The sequence below is a fragment of the Podarcis cretensis genome, assembly GCF_951804945.1.
Source record: "Podarcis cretensis genome assembly, chromosome: 10".
NCBI classification, from domain to species: Eukaryota; Metazoa; Chordata; class Lepidosauria; order Squamata; family Lacertidae; genus Podarcis; species Podarcis cretensis.
Genome location: NC_137179.1, coordinates 8,858,184 through 8,873,129, shown reverse-complemented (window position 1 = coordinate 8,873,129; position 14,946 = coordinate 8,858,184). Strand labels below are relative to the sequence as shown.

At 47.6% G+C, this 14,946-nt stretch overlaps 3 long non-coding RNA genes across 3 annotated transcripts in view; all 3 read right to left on the bottom strand.

Moving 5' to 3' along the window:
- Positions 1 to 14,946, bottom strand: part of LOC307225377 — a 216,792-nt gene that overhangs the window by 125,603 nt on the left and 76,243 nt on the right. The window lies entirely within an intron of this gene.
- Positions 1 to 14,946, bottom strand: part of LOC307225301 — a 136,520-nt gene that overhangs the window by 88,643 nt on the left and 32,931 nt on the right. The gene's annotated exons all lie outside the window — the stretch shown is intronic.
- LOC307225411 lies at positions 9,735 to 13,813 on the bottom strand. Its single transcript, XR_013842985.1, has 3 exons — positions 13,274 to 13,813; positions 10,377 to 12,510; positions 9,735 to 10,039 (listed from the first exon to the last, which is right to left on the bottom strand). It is a non-coding gene; the product is annotated as an uncharacterized lncRNA (long non-coding RNA).

Here is a 14,946-nt window from a genome sequence, read left to right as displayed (position 1 = left end):
CTTTGTCTGGTGCACGTCATCGTCTTCACTGGAGGATGCCTCATCACTGCTGGCCTCTTCATGATGCACCGGAACTGGCTCCCTAGCAAGACGCGGGCTGCTGGACTTGCGGATCTCCTGGGCGGAGCGTTCAGCAGCTTCTGAGGCCACAGCCTCCTCAATGGCTTTCTGTAGCGTGAGGTCTGGCTTGGCGAGGAGACGCCGTTGCAGATGGATGTCCCGGACCCCGCAGACGATTCGATCCATCAGGGCATTGCCTAAGTCTCGGAACTCACAGTGCATTGCAGCCTGTCGCAGGGCGGTGGTGTAGTTGTTGATTGACTCCCCCTCTGCCTGGTTCCGGTGGTAGAACGCATGGCGGGCAGCAATCTTGGATGGCTTTGGTGCGTAGTGGTTGCGGAGCTTCTCTTGGATCGTGTCCCATGGTGTTGCCTGGACTGCTTCAGGCGCAACCAATGCTCGGGCCGTCTCAAACACCTCAGGCCCACAGAGGCTGAGGAATAGGCCCCGCTTCCGATCCTTTGATACTGCTGTCAGCTCGTTGGCTTGGAGGTAGCAGTCGAACCGAGCGAGGTAGGAGTCCCATGATTCAGAGGCTGGCGCAGACGGCGGTAGAGGCACAAGTGAAGCCATGATTCCGATGCCGGCGTGAAGGGCGATGGATGGAACACAGTGCTCTTAGCCAGAACAGTCAGCTCTGAATTGGTTCTGTCCAGTGATTTCGCTCAGTGATTTCGCTCTGTGATTCAGCTCAGTGATTCAGCTCAGTTCAAAGGCTGGCCGCATCTGGCTGTGCTCTGATGTCCATCGATCCCACCCTCGTCGCCAGTGTTAAGTTGTGGGTTGACATAGCAGACGACACAGCGATTTCTCCAAGTAGCTCTTTATTTTGTAAGCTGGAATAGAACTGACTGCAAACAGCTCAGCCGGCCTGCTTTTATAGGCAGCCGGCTGTCAACATTGTAGCAACAACAGCCCAGCGTTTCCCGCCTAAAATAACTGACGTGGACCTGAGTGAAAACTATCTACAGACCTGAGTGAAAACTATATACAGTATCCCCCTGCTGGCCCAGGGTGAAACTTCACTACATAACAGCTGTGGCCAAAATTTCCCCAATAACATTAACTTAATATCTGTGTCCTGGTGTGTTTTATTCATCAACGAGGGGTGGTTGCGGGGTCTAGACACGCAACAAGTTTAAAAGCGCAGGTCCCAATACTGATCCTTGGAGGACTCCGCTTTCTCTCAGAGTTGTGGGTTCGAGTCCTGCGTTGGGGAAGAGATTATTGCATTACACGGGGTCAAACTAGATGACTACACTTCCCTAGCTCTCCTTCTCCTTAACTGAAAATACATTATGCAAAAGGAGAGGGTACAGTATAAGCAAAGAGGATTTTTTTTTTGCAGAATCCTCCTTTTCTCGGCATCTGGGCTTGCCAACGTGCTGCAGAACACTAATATTTTTAGCTCAGGGTACAACAAATACGCTCCCTGCAAATACGCTCAGAACACGACATGGCAGCTACTAGGAACAGATGATTTTGCAAGCGGCGCTTTTTGACAGTCGATGCCCCCCCCTTCCCCCATCTTTGCAGAAAACAAATCTCAATCTCTATTTGAAACTAAAGTGCTTCTCTAAGTGCTCCTCATTAAAAGAAGCTTGTGGTTTTCCTTTTTTCGAAAACAACCACTGCTTGGATTTCGAAAGTATTTTTCTTTAAAAAAGAGAGAGAGAGAGAAAGAAAGACAGTGCTGTCAAACAAAAAGTTCTTGAGTTGAATACAGAGCCGTTTGCCGCCTGAACATCGTGTTAACAACAATGACTGGGGCTGTTTCGTATCAGCCCAGACTGCAAGCGGTGACTCATCAGCCTCTACCACAGATTCCCAAGCTGTGTGCACAAGCACGTCGGCGCTGGGTTGCAAAGTTACTGGGCGACTGGGAGCCTGCCTGCTCTGTCTCTAAGTGAGTCCCTGCTCTGGGCTCGCCCTCTCCCAAACCGAGAGACATGCTTAAGAAGAGCCATTCACACAGAAGCACAAGAGGAGAGGGTTAGCTCACGAGGCTAAAAGGTGTTTGGGAGGGGCAACCAGAATGATCAGTGCAAGGGAAGGCAAAAGCATTGGGCTTTTGGTTTTTGCTTTTACAGGGGCAAAGCTCAGTGGCAAATCATCTGTTGTACAGGCAGGCCAGACAATACTCAGGCAGGTATAGCAGTGGATCTGGGTCAATACAGTGGTACCTCTGGTTAAGAACTTAATTCATTCTGGGGGTCTGTTCTTAACCTGAAACTGTTCTTAACCTGAAGCACCACTTTAGCTAATGGGGCCTCCCGCTGCCACTGCACCACTGCCACACAATTTCTATTCTCATCCTGAAGCAAAGTTCTTAACCTGAGGTACTATTTCTGGGTTAAAGGAGTTTGTAACCTGAAAAAAGAAGGGGGGGTCAGACTGGGCCCCGACCAAAGGCCAGGCGGAACAGCTCCATCTTGCAGGCCCTGCGAAAAGATGTCAAGTCCCGCAGGGCCCTGGTCTCTTGCGACAGAACGTTCCACCAGGCCGGGGCCACAGCCAAAAAGGCCCTGGCCTTGGTTGAGGCTAGTCTAACCTCCTTGAGACCCGGGACCTCCAAGATGTTATTGTTTGTGGACCGTAAGGTCCTCCGCAGGGCATACCAGGAGTGTGTGCCATTCTCACAGGGGGGGCGGGGGGAGAAATAGATATCACAACACCTTCACCACAAGAAGAGTGGCAACCCACATTCTCATCATTTTTCCACGGAAATGGGCCCTGATTTATCCCAAAGCAATTGCCATATTTTTTGCTACATAATACGTACGTTTTTCTTCCTAAAAAGTAAGGGGAAATGTCTGTGCATCTTATGGAGCGAATGTGTGGTTCCTGGAGCTGAATTGCCCAGGGGCAAAAAGCAGATCATGTTGGGGTTTTTTGAAAGAAGGAAGTGGGTGTTGAAACAAACCCACTGATCAGCAAGCAATCGGGAGCAAGATAAGGGACACTAGAGATAAAGGAGGCTGACTGGGAGGGGGGAGATAAAAGCCCATGGATCCTCAGGATTTTTGCATTGGGTCACCCCAAATTCACCATCAGATCACATAGCAGGTCCATGGCTACAGCCTGCACCAAAAAAATCACGCACCCACTGTTGCCTGGGGCCGCAATGGTGCAAAAACGTGGTTACAAAGCACGGATCCACATGGATTCTCAGGATTTTTGCACTGGGCTACCCCAAACTCACCGTCAAATCACATATCATGTCTGTGGCCACAGCATGAACCACAAAAATCATACACCCACTGTTTTGTTCAGAATATATTTCTTGTTTTCCTCCTGGGAGACCTACATTGGCTCCCAGTATGTTTCCAAGCACAATTCAAAGTGCTGGTGTTGACCTTTAAAGCCCTAAACGGCCTCAGCCCAGTATACCTGAAGGAGCGTCTCCACCCCCATCGTTCTGCCCAGACGCTGAGGTCCAGCTCCGAGGACCTTCTGGCGGTTCCCTCATTGCGAGAAGCAAAGCTACAGGGAACCAGGCAGAGGGCCTTCTCGGTAGTGGCACCTGCCCTGTGGAACGCCCTCCCATCAGATGTCAAAGCGATAAATAACTACCTGACATTCAGAAGACATCTTAAGGCAGCCCTGTTCAGGGAAGTTTTTAATCTGTGATATTTTAGTGTATTTTTGGTTTTTATGGAAGCCGCCCAGAGTGGCTGGGGAAACCCAGCCAGATGGGCGGGGTACAAATAATAAATTATTATTATTATATTATGTGCGTCTTATGGAGCGAAAAATACGATAAATGCAAGTGTCCCAGGCTGCGTTCAGAGAACTTGTTTACTGATCATTCGTCCTCATTCATCTGCACTATCTATGGAGCATTCATTGTGATCTGCCTGCAGGGAGCTCACATGACGTTGCATCAAGCAAATATTAACCCACATTTCCCAGCGCGTTTCTCCACTACTTTCCTTACTGCAAAAAGTCCAGCTTGGAGCAGGGGGACATCATCGGGTTTCTTGTGCAAGAGCTCTGAATTTACTGTCACCACACAATCCCAAATCTGAATCCCACCTGAAGCAGTGTGGCGGCATCCCCCGAGTCCCGTCATTTTGCCATGTAAACCCGAACCCAACTAAGCACAAGTTTCCTAAGTCTAAGCAGAGGCTGGTTCTATCATGACAGTTTCTGCCTTGCTCAGAACTGGGGGGGAAAGCCATGCCAGAATTCTTTTTTGCTCAGAATTCTGTTTTGCCCATGAGCACGAAGGCATGCATTCAGTTCTGACATGCACAGGTGCGCAAGAGGACGAGTGCTTTGAGGGCACGACTGGTGGTATAAATAAAAATAAATATTATCTGAATATAAATGTTGGGAAACTGGACTCTACATCTTTTTTCCCCCATTAAGCGAAATGGGATATAAACTGGAATCAGCAGATGGTGCTCAGTGTGCAAAGATTTCTACATGCAAACACACACACTTTTCTGGCGGGGGAAAACGCTTGCGGAATCCTTAAGCATCTCTTTTGACACAGCAAAAGACAAAACAGGGCAAAGGAATTTCAATTAGGCTGCGCCGTTTTGGACGCCACGTTAACACTTGAGTGCCGACACTGAAACCCAACATGGGCAGCGGGTGCCGGGGAGCAGAGAGAGAAAAGGCTGGGAGAAAAGAGATGGAATGAAATTCTATGGAAACCACAGCCAAAAAAGCATGCAAAGAGATGGGGGGGGGGGAACCTTCCTGGCAATGTCGCCGTTCCTGATTAACGGCGAATAAAGGAGGTGGGAGCAAGATGTGTTCAGCTTATTACAACTCCATCGAGGGCTCCATCGCCATGGAAACGGGCCCTCTGCAAGCAAAGTGACGTTCCCCGGCTACCAAAGTGTACATGTGCTTCTGTGCTCTCACGTGTTTTGAGGAACAAGGAATTCACAGAACCACAAACGCTTCTCCTATTAAAGTAACGTGCTGCACACATCGTCTGTGGTCCAGGGCTTTGGCGCTCCATGGGTGAGACTGGCCAAACATATTGCTCGGCTTTCTTTTCATAGAATCATAGAATCATAGAGTTGGAAGAGACCACAAGGGCCATCGAGTCCAACCCCCTGCCAAGCAGGAAACACCATCAGAGCACTCCTGACATATGGTTGTCAAGCCTCTGCTGAAAGACCTCCAAAGAAGGAGACTCCACCGCACTCCTTGGCAGCAAATTCCACTGTCGAACAGCTCTTACTGTCAGGAAGTTCTCCCTAATGTTTAGGTGGAATCTTCTTTCTTGTAGTTTGGATCCATTGCTCCGTGTCCGCTTCTCTGGAGCAGCAGAAAACAACCTTTCTCCCTCCTCTATGTGACATCCTTTTATATATTTGAACATGGCTATCATATCATCCCTTAACCTCCTCTTCTCCAGGCTTTTGGAGGTCTAGAGGGGGGTCTCACTGCCCAGGCAGCCCAGGATCTCCACACACACAGCCCAGGCTTGTGCCCCGGGGAGCTCACCTGGGTGCTCCAAACACAGTTGTTTGGATTCACCCCAGAAGCACCCTCCATTGGCTCTCGTGATAGTATACCTGAAGGAGCATCTCCACCCCCATCGTTCAGCCCAGACACTGAGATCCAGCTCCGAGGGTCGTCTGGCGGTTCCCTCATTGCAAGAAGTGAGGTTACAGGGAACCAGGCAGAGGGCCTTCTCGGTAGTGGCGCCTTCCCTGTGGAACGCCCTCCCATCAGATGTCAAGGAAATAAACAACTACCTGACTTTCAGAAGACATCTGAAGACAGTCCTGTTAGGGAAGTTTTTAATGTCTGACGTTCTATCGCTTTATTATTATTACTATCATCATCATCATCATCATCATCATCAATTCTGTTGGGAGCCACCCAGAGTGGCTGGGAAAACCCTGCCAGATGGGCGGGGTATGTATGTATGTATGTATAAATAAATATTATTATCAGATGCCAACCATCCAACCACAGTAAATACATTCAGCTGAGCATTCTCTCTCTCTCTCTTAGGCGGTCATTCTCTGGGTACTCACAAATGGTGCTTGAAGGGGATGGCTTGCATAGGTTGGCAGGAGCAGGGACCGAGCAACGGGAGCTCACCCCGTCGCGGGGATTCGAACCGCCGACCTTCTGATCGGCAAGCCCTAGGCTTTGTGGTTTAACCCACAGCGCCACCTGCATCCCTCTTTTCATTATTGAAGGTCTATATTTCAATGTCTGCCTAATTGGGTTTAACACTTGTAAACCGCTTAGAAGGCCGTTTGGGCACCAAGTGGCATATAATGCTAGCCCAGCCCAGATGTAGACAATGAGGCATATCAGAAGAATTACAAAATGCAGCAGGACTAAAACACGGGAAGCTACCTAATACTGAGAATTCTGTTCTGCCTTGGTCAGACCACACCTGGAATATTGTGTCCTGCTCTGGGTGCCACAGTTTAAGGATATTGGAAAGCTGGAACGTGTGTGAAGGAGGGAGACCAAGTAGATCAAGGGTCTGGAAACCAAGCCTGATGAGGAACGGTTGAAGGAGCTGGGTATGTTTAGCCTGGAAAAGCTATATAAGGATAGCCACCTTCAGATAGCTCAAGAGGAGGAAAGCTTGTTTTCTCCTGCTCTGGAGGTGAGGACTCAGAACAATGGCTTCAAGTTACAAGAAAGGACATTGCGACTGAACATCAGGAAGAACATCTGTTTAGCATGCTCAGTATAAGGTAGTTTCCTCTGCTCCTATTCCTCCTCTGCCACTTCCACTAAGCTAGTAAAAAACAACACCACAACAGGCAGCTGCTGCCAGTCAGAGCAGGCAGTACTGACCTGCATGGGCCAATGCTCTGGCCTTGTGTAAGGCAGCTGCCTATATAACTGAGAAAGCCCTCTCCCTTGCCAGCTTGATGGGAGGACATGGAACTTTTCCAGAGAACAAATGCTCTTTGGAGAAGATAAGAGCATTGTGTGACGTATAGAAAACAGGGGCCGCGTTCCCTTGCGCATTTGCCGTCTCCTTCTACTCAAGCAGAAGCTGCGGAGCATCCTAAAAACTTAAGATCCAGCTGATGGGAGCTCTGGGTGAATGCCTCTTTTATTTACACCAGAGTAAAGCATACAAACAAGAGCCTAGGGCTTGCCGATCAGAAGGTCAGCGGTTCGAATCCCTGCGACAGAGGGAGCTCCCGTTGCTCGGTCCCTGCTCCTGCCAACCTAGCAGTTGGAAAGCATGTCAAAGTGCAAGTAGATAACTAGGTACCACTCTGGCGGGAAGGTAAACGGCGTTTCCGTGCGCTGCTCTGGTTCGCCAGAAGCGGCTTAGTCCTGCTGGCCACATGACCCGGAAGCTGTACGCCGGCTCCCTCGGCCAGTAAAACGAGATGAGCGCCGCAACCCCAGAGTCGGCCACAAGTGGACCTAATGGTCAGGGGTTCCTTTACCTTTACCTTTAAAGCATACACTAATCTTGCTGTGTGAGTAAGCAGGTGCACCAGAAAATCCTGTCACCTGGGGTTTAAATCCTGTGTAATTTACTCTGGAGCTGAGAGGTGGGGCAAGTGTAATGCGCCCCTCCTCCTCAGTTTTTCTGGTTACGGCCTTCATTCCTTGGTCCCTTACAAATGGATGGGTCAAAAGTCTCCATAACCGATCCAGCCTACAGTAAGACACAGTGCATTTGTGTGTTTAGGAGTTAAACTCCACCAATGGTAGCAAAGTAGCCTTTGTCCCAAATGAGAAAAATGGGTTGTGTTCATGCAGAGGGCATTCTAATGGCAAAGTACCCATGACCATGTGCAGAATGCCTTTCCTTTCTGACCGGAAGATGAAAGGTACCATGAGATTGTATATAAACGTACATAAAAAAGGAATAAGATTTATTTTTTCTGGCTTTACACTCTCCTGTTCTGACAACAAAAACTCCGATAGGCTGGTCCCTCTGCACACAGAGTACAAGAAAACAGATAATGCACTTTAATAAAAGAAATACTTTTTTTAAAGCGCAGCTGGGGAAACATGTATACAAACAATAATTGAACAGCGTACCAATCTACAAATTGCTACTCGCACCATTTCAAACACACAGCACATTTTGAAGGCAACTCTTCCTAAATATATATAAACACTAATATGCACATCTAATTGTTCAGACTGCAGTTTCCCATCAGCAGGCAAGGCCACCTGTGGGAGGCCAACTGGTCCTCTTGGTCCACAGAAAACAAAACTGCAGCTTTGCTGAGAGCAGATAACAAGTGAATCAACAAAAAGCAAAATAAAACAAACAATTATTTCATCAGTTTGTGTCTGCCAGAAATAAGACGGATGCGCATTAAGTGGAGCTGGGGAGTCGTATTCAGATGACATTTGGAGGAAATCTATGGGGTCCCTCAAAAAAACCTGATTAGCTCACTGGTCCTCATTCTTCTCCTACTATGGTAGCAGAAAACCCCAGGGCGATGTACATTAATAACATACTTTACAGAGCATAATAGTACTTGTAAAGTAAAGGTAAAGGGACCCCTGACCATTAGGTCCAGTCGTGACCGACTCTGGCGTTGCGGCGCTCATCTCGCTTTATTGGCCAAGGGAGCCGGTATACAGCTTCCGGGTCATGTGGCCAGCATGACTAAGCCGCTTCTGGCGAACCAGAGCAGCGCACGGAAACGCCGTTTACCTTCCCGCTGGAGTGGTACCTATTTATCTACTTGCACTTTGAGGTGCTTTCGAACTGCTAGGTTGGCAGGAGCAGGGACCGAGCAACGCGAGCTTACCCCGTCGCGGGGATTCAAACCGGCAACCTTCTGATCAGCAAGACCTAGGCTCTGTGGTTTAACCCACAGTGCCACCCACATCCCCAATAATACTTGTAGTTGTTGGCATTTCTCAAGAGACAATGGAGTGCACATCTGGGGGAGAAGCGAAACTGCTGTGTCAGAAGCACCACCCCAGGGCGCAAGCCTGGGCAGTGTGTGTGTAGGTCCTGGGCTGCCCAGACGACAAGACCCCCTTCTCAGCCTCGCTGATGTGGTCCAAGGGAAAGCAGAGCAAGATGTTTGACACCAGCTTGGCTGCAGGAGTCACCAGAAGTAGGCATGCAAGGCACCATCCAACTGTCTTAGGGACTCCATGGAACCCTCGCGGAAAAGGGTTGCTGCCTCTACTACAGGTGCCACACAATACCCATTCCACATGTGTAACAATTGTTCGGTGCACTTTGGAACTCCATGCCTCTTGAGATCAAGAAGGGGGTTTCACCGTAATCTTTTTGGCACCTGCTAAAAACATTCTTGCATGCTCAAGCCGACCCAGATGCTTAGAAAGGGGGTGTGCATTTTGACCTGCTTTGTTGTTGTTGTTGTTGTTGTTTAGTCGTTTAGTCGTGTCCGACTCTTCGTGATCCCATGACCAGAGCACGCCAGGCACTCCTGTCTTCCACTGCCTCCCGCAGTTTGGTCAAACTCATGCTGGTAGCTTCAAGAACACTGTCCAACCATCTGGTCCTCTGTCGTCCCCTTCTCCTTGTGCCCTCCATCTTTCCCAACATGAGGGTCTTTTCCAGGGAGTCTTCTCTTCTCATGAGGTGGCCAAAGCATTAGAGCCTTAGCTTCAGGATCTGTCCTTCCAGTGAGCACTCAGGGCTGATTTCCTTCAGAATGGAGAGGTTTGATCTTCTTGCAGTCCATGGAACTCTCAAGAGTCTCCTCCAGCACCAGAATTCAAAAGCATCCATTCTTCGGCGATCAGCCTTCTTTATGGTCCAGCTCTCACTTCCATACATCACTACTGGGAAAACCATAGCTTTAACTATATGGACCTTTGTTGGCAAGGTGATGTTTCTTTAGTACTGAACTTTTTGCATGTGTTAAACCCCCGTTTTCATTCTCCCCTCGGTTTTATTGTTCTATCTTTTCGTAAACCGCTTCAAGGCGTTTGGTTGTTGTTGTTTTTTCACATCAAGCGGTGCAGAAATTTTATGAAATAGATATATATATAAGAAGAACTACCTGGGATAAACATGGCACTTATCGGCATACAGTGGTGCCTCGCAAGACAAAATTAATCCGTTCCGTGAGGCTCTTCGTATAGCAGTTTTTTCGTCTTGCGAAGCAAGCCCATTGACAGCTTAGCGGATTAGCGCTATTAGCGGTTTAGCGGCTTTTAGCGGATCAGCTGATAAGCGGCTTAGGGCTTAGGAAAAGGGGGGGAGGGGAAAAAAACCCGCAGGAACTCGCAAGACATTTTCGTCTTGCGAAGCAAGCCCATAGGGAAATTCGTTTTGCGAAGCGCCTCCAAAACGGAAAACCCTTTCGTCTAGCGGGTTTTCCGTCTTGCGAGGCGTTCGTCTTGCAGGGCACCACTGTACATGCAACCACAAAGAAAAAAGGGAGATCACGGAGGTCATCTTCTCAAGCCAACCGCTCACACCTACTCTGGGGAAACTCACCCCTGCTAAGGAAAGATGTGGCTTTAAGAAGAACCTTGAGTCATAGTTATTTATTGGCATCGGTTTAAAAAAACAACCCACACTCAACCAGAGAACATACAAATTCCTCTCATTCAAGTGAGAACCACCAAGAAAGAGTAATCTAAGCCATTACCATTATGAATATTTTACCAGTGAAACATGAATCGTGTGTTCCTTTGTTCTGAGAACGGAACTATCCATTATTACTTTGATAGCTCACCAAGGAGGAGGAAGGGGACAGCAACAAGGTGCAGTTGGACCATCAACATGAGGAGGGTTGGGAGGGTTGAAAAGCAGGTGGTGACAATTATGACTCAGTTGACTTAAGAGGATTTCTAGTACATCCCAATGTGGCTTTCAGTTTGGTACCAGAAGCTCAGAGATGTGTGTCACTCCAGTCTTCTAGCCAAGAGTTTTGCTGTTGTTCTTCTTTTAATGTTTATATTTTATTGAGATTATTATAGTAAATTAAAGTATATTACAAACTGAAAAAGGAAAAAGAGGACACATAAAAAAAACATTTTTAAAAGCAGAGGAAAACAGCAAAAACAAAATAACCGTCAAATATAGTTACTGTCACAAAACTATACAGTATGTAAATGGATAAACTAATTGTTTCGCTCAAAACCCATAAAACCATGGGTTACTATTATTTCAACAAATACGTTCCAAATATCATTACATATGTCCACATATAACTTCACCTGAAAGTGATTCATTCATAGGCTGCAATAGACTTGCCACTCTATTCTGCTTTGTTCAGACCACACCTGGAATACTATTTCCAATTATGGGCACCACAGTTTACACCACAGTTGACAAGCTGGAATGTGTGAGGGGGGCAACCAAGATGATCAAGGGTCTAATGGTCCTTATGAGGAATGCTTGATGGAGCTGGGTATGTTTATCTTAGCCTGGAAAAGAGGAGACTGAGAGGAGATATGATAAAGGTAAAGGTAAAGGGACCCCTGACCATTAGGTCCAGTCATGACCGACTCTGGGGTTGTGGCGCTCATCTCACTTTATTGGCCAGCTTCCGGGTCATGTGGCCAGCATGACTAAGCCGCTTCTGGCGAACCAGAGCAGTGCAAGGAAACGCCGTTTACCTTCCCACCGGAGCGGTACCTATTTATCTACTTGCACTTTGACGTGCTTTCGAACTGCTAGGTTGGCAGGAGCAGGGACCGAGCAACGGGAGCTCACCCCGTCGAAGGGATTTGAACCACCAACCTTCTGATCGGCAAGCCCTAGGCTCTGTGGTTTGTATGCTTTACTCTGGAGTAAATAAAAGAGGCATTCACCCAGAGCCTTGGGCCAGCATTCCATCAGTCTAACCTACCTCACAGGTTTGTTGTGAGGAATTAAACGATGCAGGCGGAGAACCATGTGCCCACCTTGAGCAACTCAGAGAAGAAAGTGGGATAGAAACGCAATAAATGAATGAATAAATATCAGGAGACAGCTGAGACCGAGGAACAAGAGCCCCCAGAAAAACCTCCTATATCTGTAGAGCCAGAATTTGGGCCTTGACAGACATCTTCCCTTACACAGGAATAACCAAATGCCTCTCCCAGAACCTCAGCAGTCCAGCCGTGCAGGGATTGCATGACTGGAGGGCTGGAAACAGGGGATGGGGGCCCATCTTCAGGCTGTGGGGTCTAGAGAAGAATCTAGAGCAGTGGTTCTCAACCTGTGGGTCCCCAGATGTTGTTGGACTACAACTCCCATCATCCCTGAGCTCTGGCCTTGCTAGCTAGGGGTGATGGGAATTGTAGTCCAACATCATCTGGGCATAGCTGTCAACGTTTCCCTTTTTTAAAAGGGAAATTCCGATATTCCAAATAGGATTCCTCGCAAGGAAAGGGAAAACTTGACAGCTGTGCATCTGGGGACCCACAGGTTGAGAAAGGCTGATCTAGAGTGAGGTGGAGTGTGAGAGAGGAAGTCTGAGAGTAGGTAATCAAAAAGGCTTCTTATAGTCTTTGCTGGGGCAAGTGGCTCATTTGGAGCTATCCGTAGTGCTGAAACTTCTCACCAGCCTTGTCTCCTCTTTCATGGAATCTGGCATTGGACTACTAGAATAGGGCATCCTTGCTGCTCATTTGGCTCCCCCACATTCCCTTGAACCTCAGCTGTATCCTGTCGTAACCTCTATGATGGGAGGTAGCCCACGCTCTGCCCAAATCAAAGGCTTAAAGTTTCAAGAACTTTCTGATGGTAGGAGATGCTCAACAGTGGAACAGTCTTCCTCAGGAGGTGGTGGACAGTGTTAGAAACTGAGATATGAAAGCTAGGAGCTAAATGGCAACTCAAACCTGGGTTGTGGGAACAACAATAGAATGTCTAGGAATGCTTTTTTATAACAAGAATACAAAGCTGAAAATGAATGAACTTCAGCTAAAATATTATGTTCCTTTTTCACATGGTCTAGTCCTAGCTGTATATTGTCTCCCTGCTTATTTAACTTATATGCAGAATTCATCATGCGAAAGGCTGGGCTGGATGAATCCCAAGCCGGAATTAAGACTGCCGGAAGAAATATCAATAACCTCAGATATGCAGATGACACAATCTTGATGGCAGAAAGTGAGGAGGAATTAAAGACCCTTTTAATGAGGGTGAAAGAGGAGAGCGCAAAATGTGGTCTGAAGCTCAACATCAAAAAAACATGATCATGGCCACTGGGCCCATCACCTCCTGGCAAACAGAAGGGGAAGAAATGGAGGCAGTGAGAGATTTTACTTTCTTGGGCTCCATGATCACTGCAGATGGTGACAGCAGCCATGAAACTAAAAGACGCCTGCTTCTTGGGAGAAAAGCAATGACAAACCTAGACAGCATCTTAAAAAGCAGAGACATCGCCTTGCCAACAAAGGTCCATATAGTTAAAGCTATGGTTTTCCCAGTAGTGATGTATGGAAGTGAGAGCTGGACCATAAAGAAGGCTGATCGCCGAAGAATGGATGCTTTTGAATTCTGGTGCTGGAGGAGACTCTTGAGAGTCCCATGGACTGCAAGAAGATCAAACCTATCCATTCTGAAGGAAATCAGCCCTGAGTGCTCACTGGAAGGACAGATCCTGAAGCTGAGGCTCCAATACTTTGGCCACCTCATGAGAAGAGAAGACTCCCTGGAAAAGACCCTGATGTTGGGAAAGATGGAGGGCACAAGGAGAAGGGGAAGACAGAGGACGAGATGGTTGGACAGTGTTCTCGAAGCTACCAGCATGAGTCTGACCAAACTGCGGGAGGCAGTGGAAGACAGGAGTGCCTGGCGTGCTCTGGTCCATGGGGTCACAAAGAGTCGGACACGACTAAATGACTAAACAACAACAACAAAGTCCTTCCCCTGCCCACATGCCCTCCTAATATTCTTAAGAGGGTCTCTTCTCTAATCTTCAGAGAGTGGCTGGGGAGGCAGAAAAAGGTCCACTGCAGTTTTAATCGGAAATCTTAGATGCAGTACTGCACCCAGAGCTAAGAAACTGCTCGCGCTAATGAAATTCCCCACCCTTCCTGGTTCAGAAAACTGGGCTCAGGGCGGCTAACAACAAATTTAAAACACTTAATTGATACAACTAAAAATAGCATAAAATACAGTATAAAACGTAAATAACAATAAATTCAGAATTCAAAAATCAATTTAGGGGGGAAATCCATCCAATAAACATTAGATGATCACCAGCGCTAGCTGGCTAAATTAGTCCTCTTTGGGCCATCAAGGAGACCAGGGGAGAATTAGCCATGGGATCCCAGAGCGGGTAATCTTCATAAAAAGGGGAGGGGGAGGGAAGGAAGGGAAATAAAAGATCAGGCTAAGTTCAAATTGAAAGCCAGGCAGAATAGCTCTGTCTTACAGGCCCTGCCGAAGGAAGTTAAATCCTGCAGGGCCCTGGTCTCATATATATATTAAAAAAACCAATTACACAAACATTAAATAGAAATACCCACAGTTGAAATACACAACAAAACAAACATTAAAATGCAAACATCCATAAATAAAATGTGCTATAAATCAATCCCATTAAAACAACGCAACAATTAAACAGGAGAGATGGGTTGAGAGATCAAGGGAACACCTGTGTCCGTTTTCAAAACCGGCACATCGGGTCATTTGAAGCACTCCTTAGTGACCCTAGGAACTGACCCTTCAAGGCCTCGTGGACAGAGTGTTTGATTTCTCCCTCCCACCCCTAAGAACCATTTTATTACACACAAACTTGCGTAATATGAGCTGTTCCTCCCCGCTGCTTCGTGCGCACAGAGACACACACTGGTGCCATCACATCCCCGATTTTCAGATTAACCAGAACAACTCCATAAATCTCCTTTATTGCTGGGAAGAAACCCCCTTCCAAATCTCACCTCAGCCTTTTGAGGAGGGGGAGAAGAAGCACTTCAGTAGGGTGGGGTGGGGGCTGGGAACGCAAACAGCGACTCACACGCCGAATAATAATCCACAGC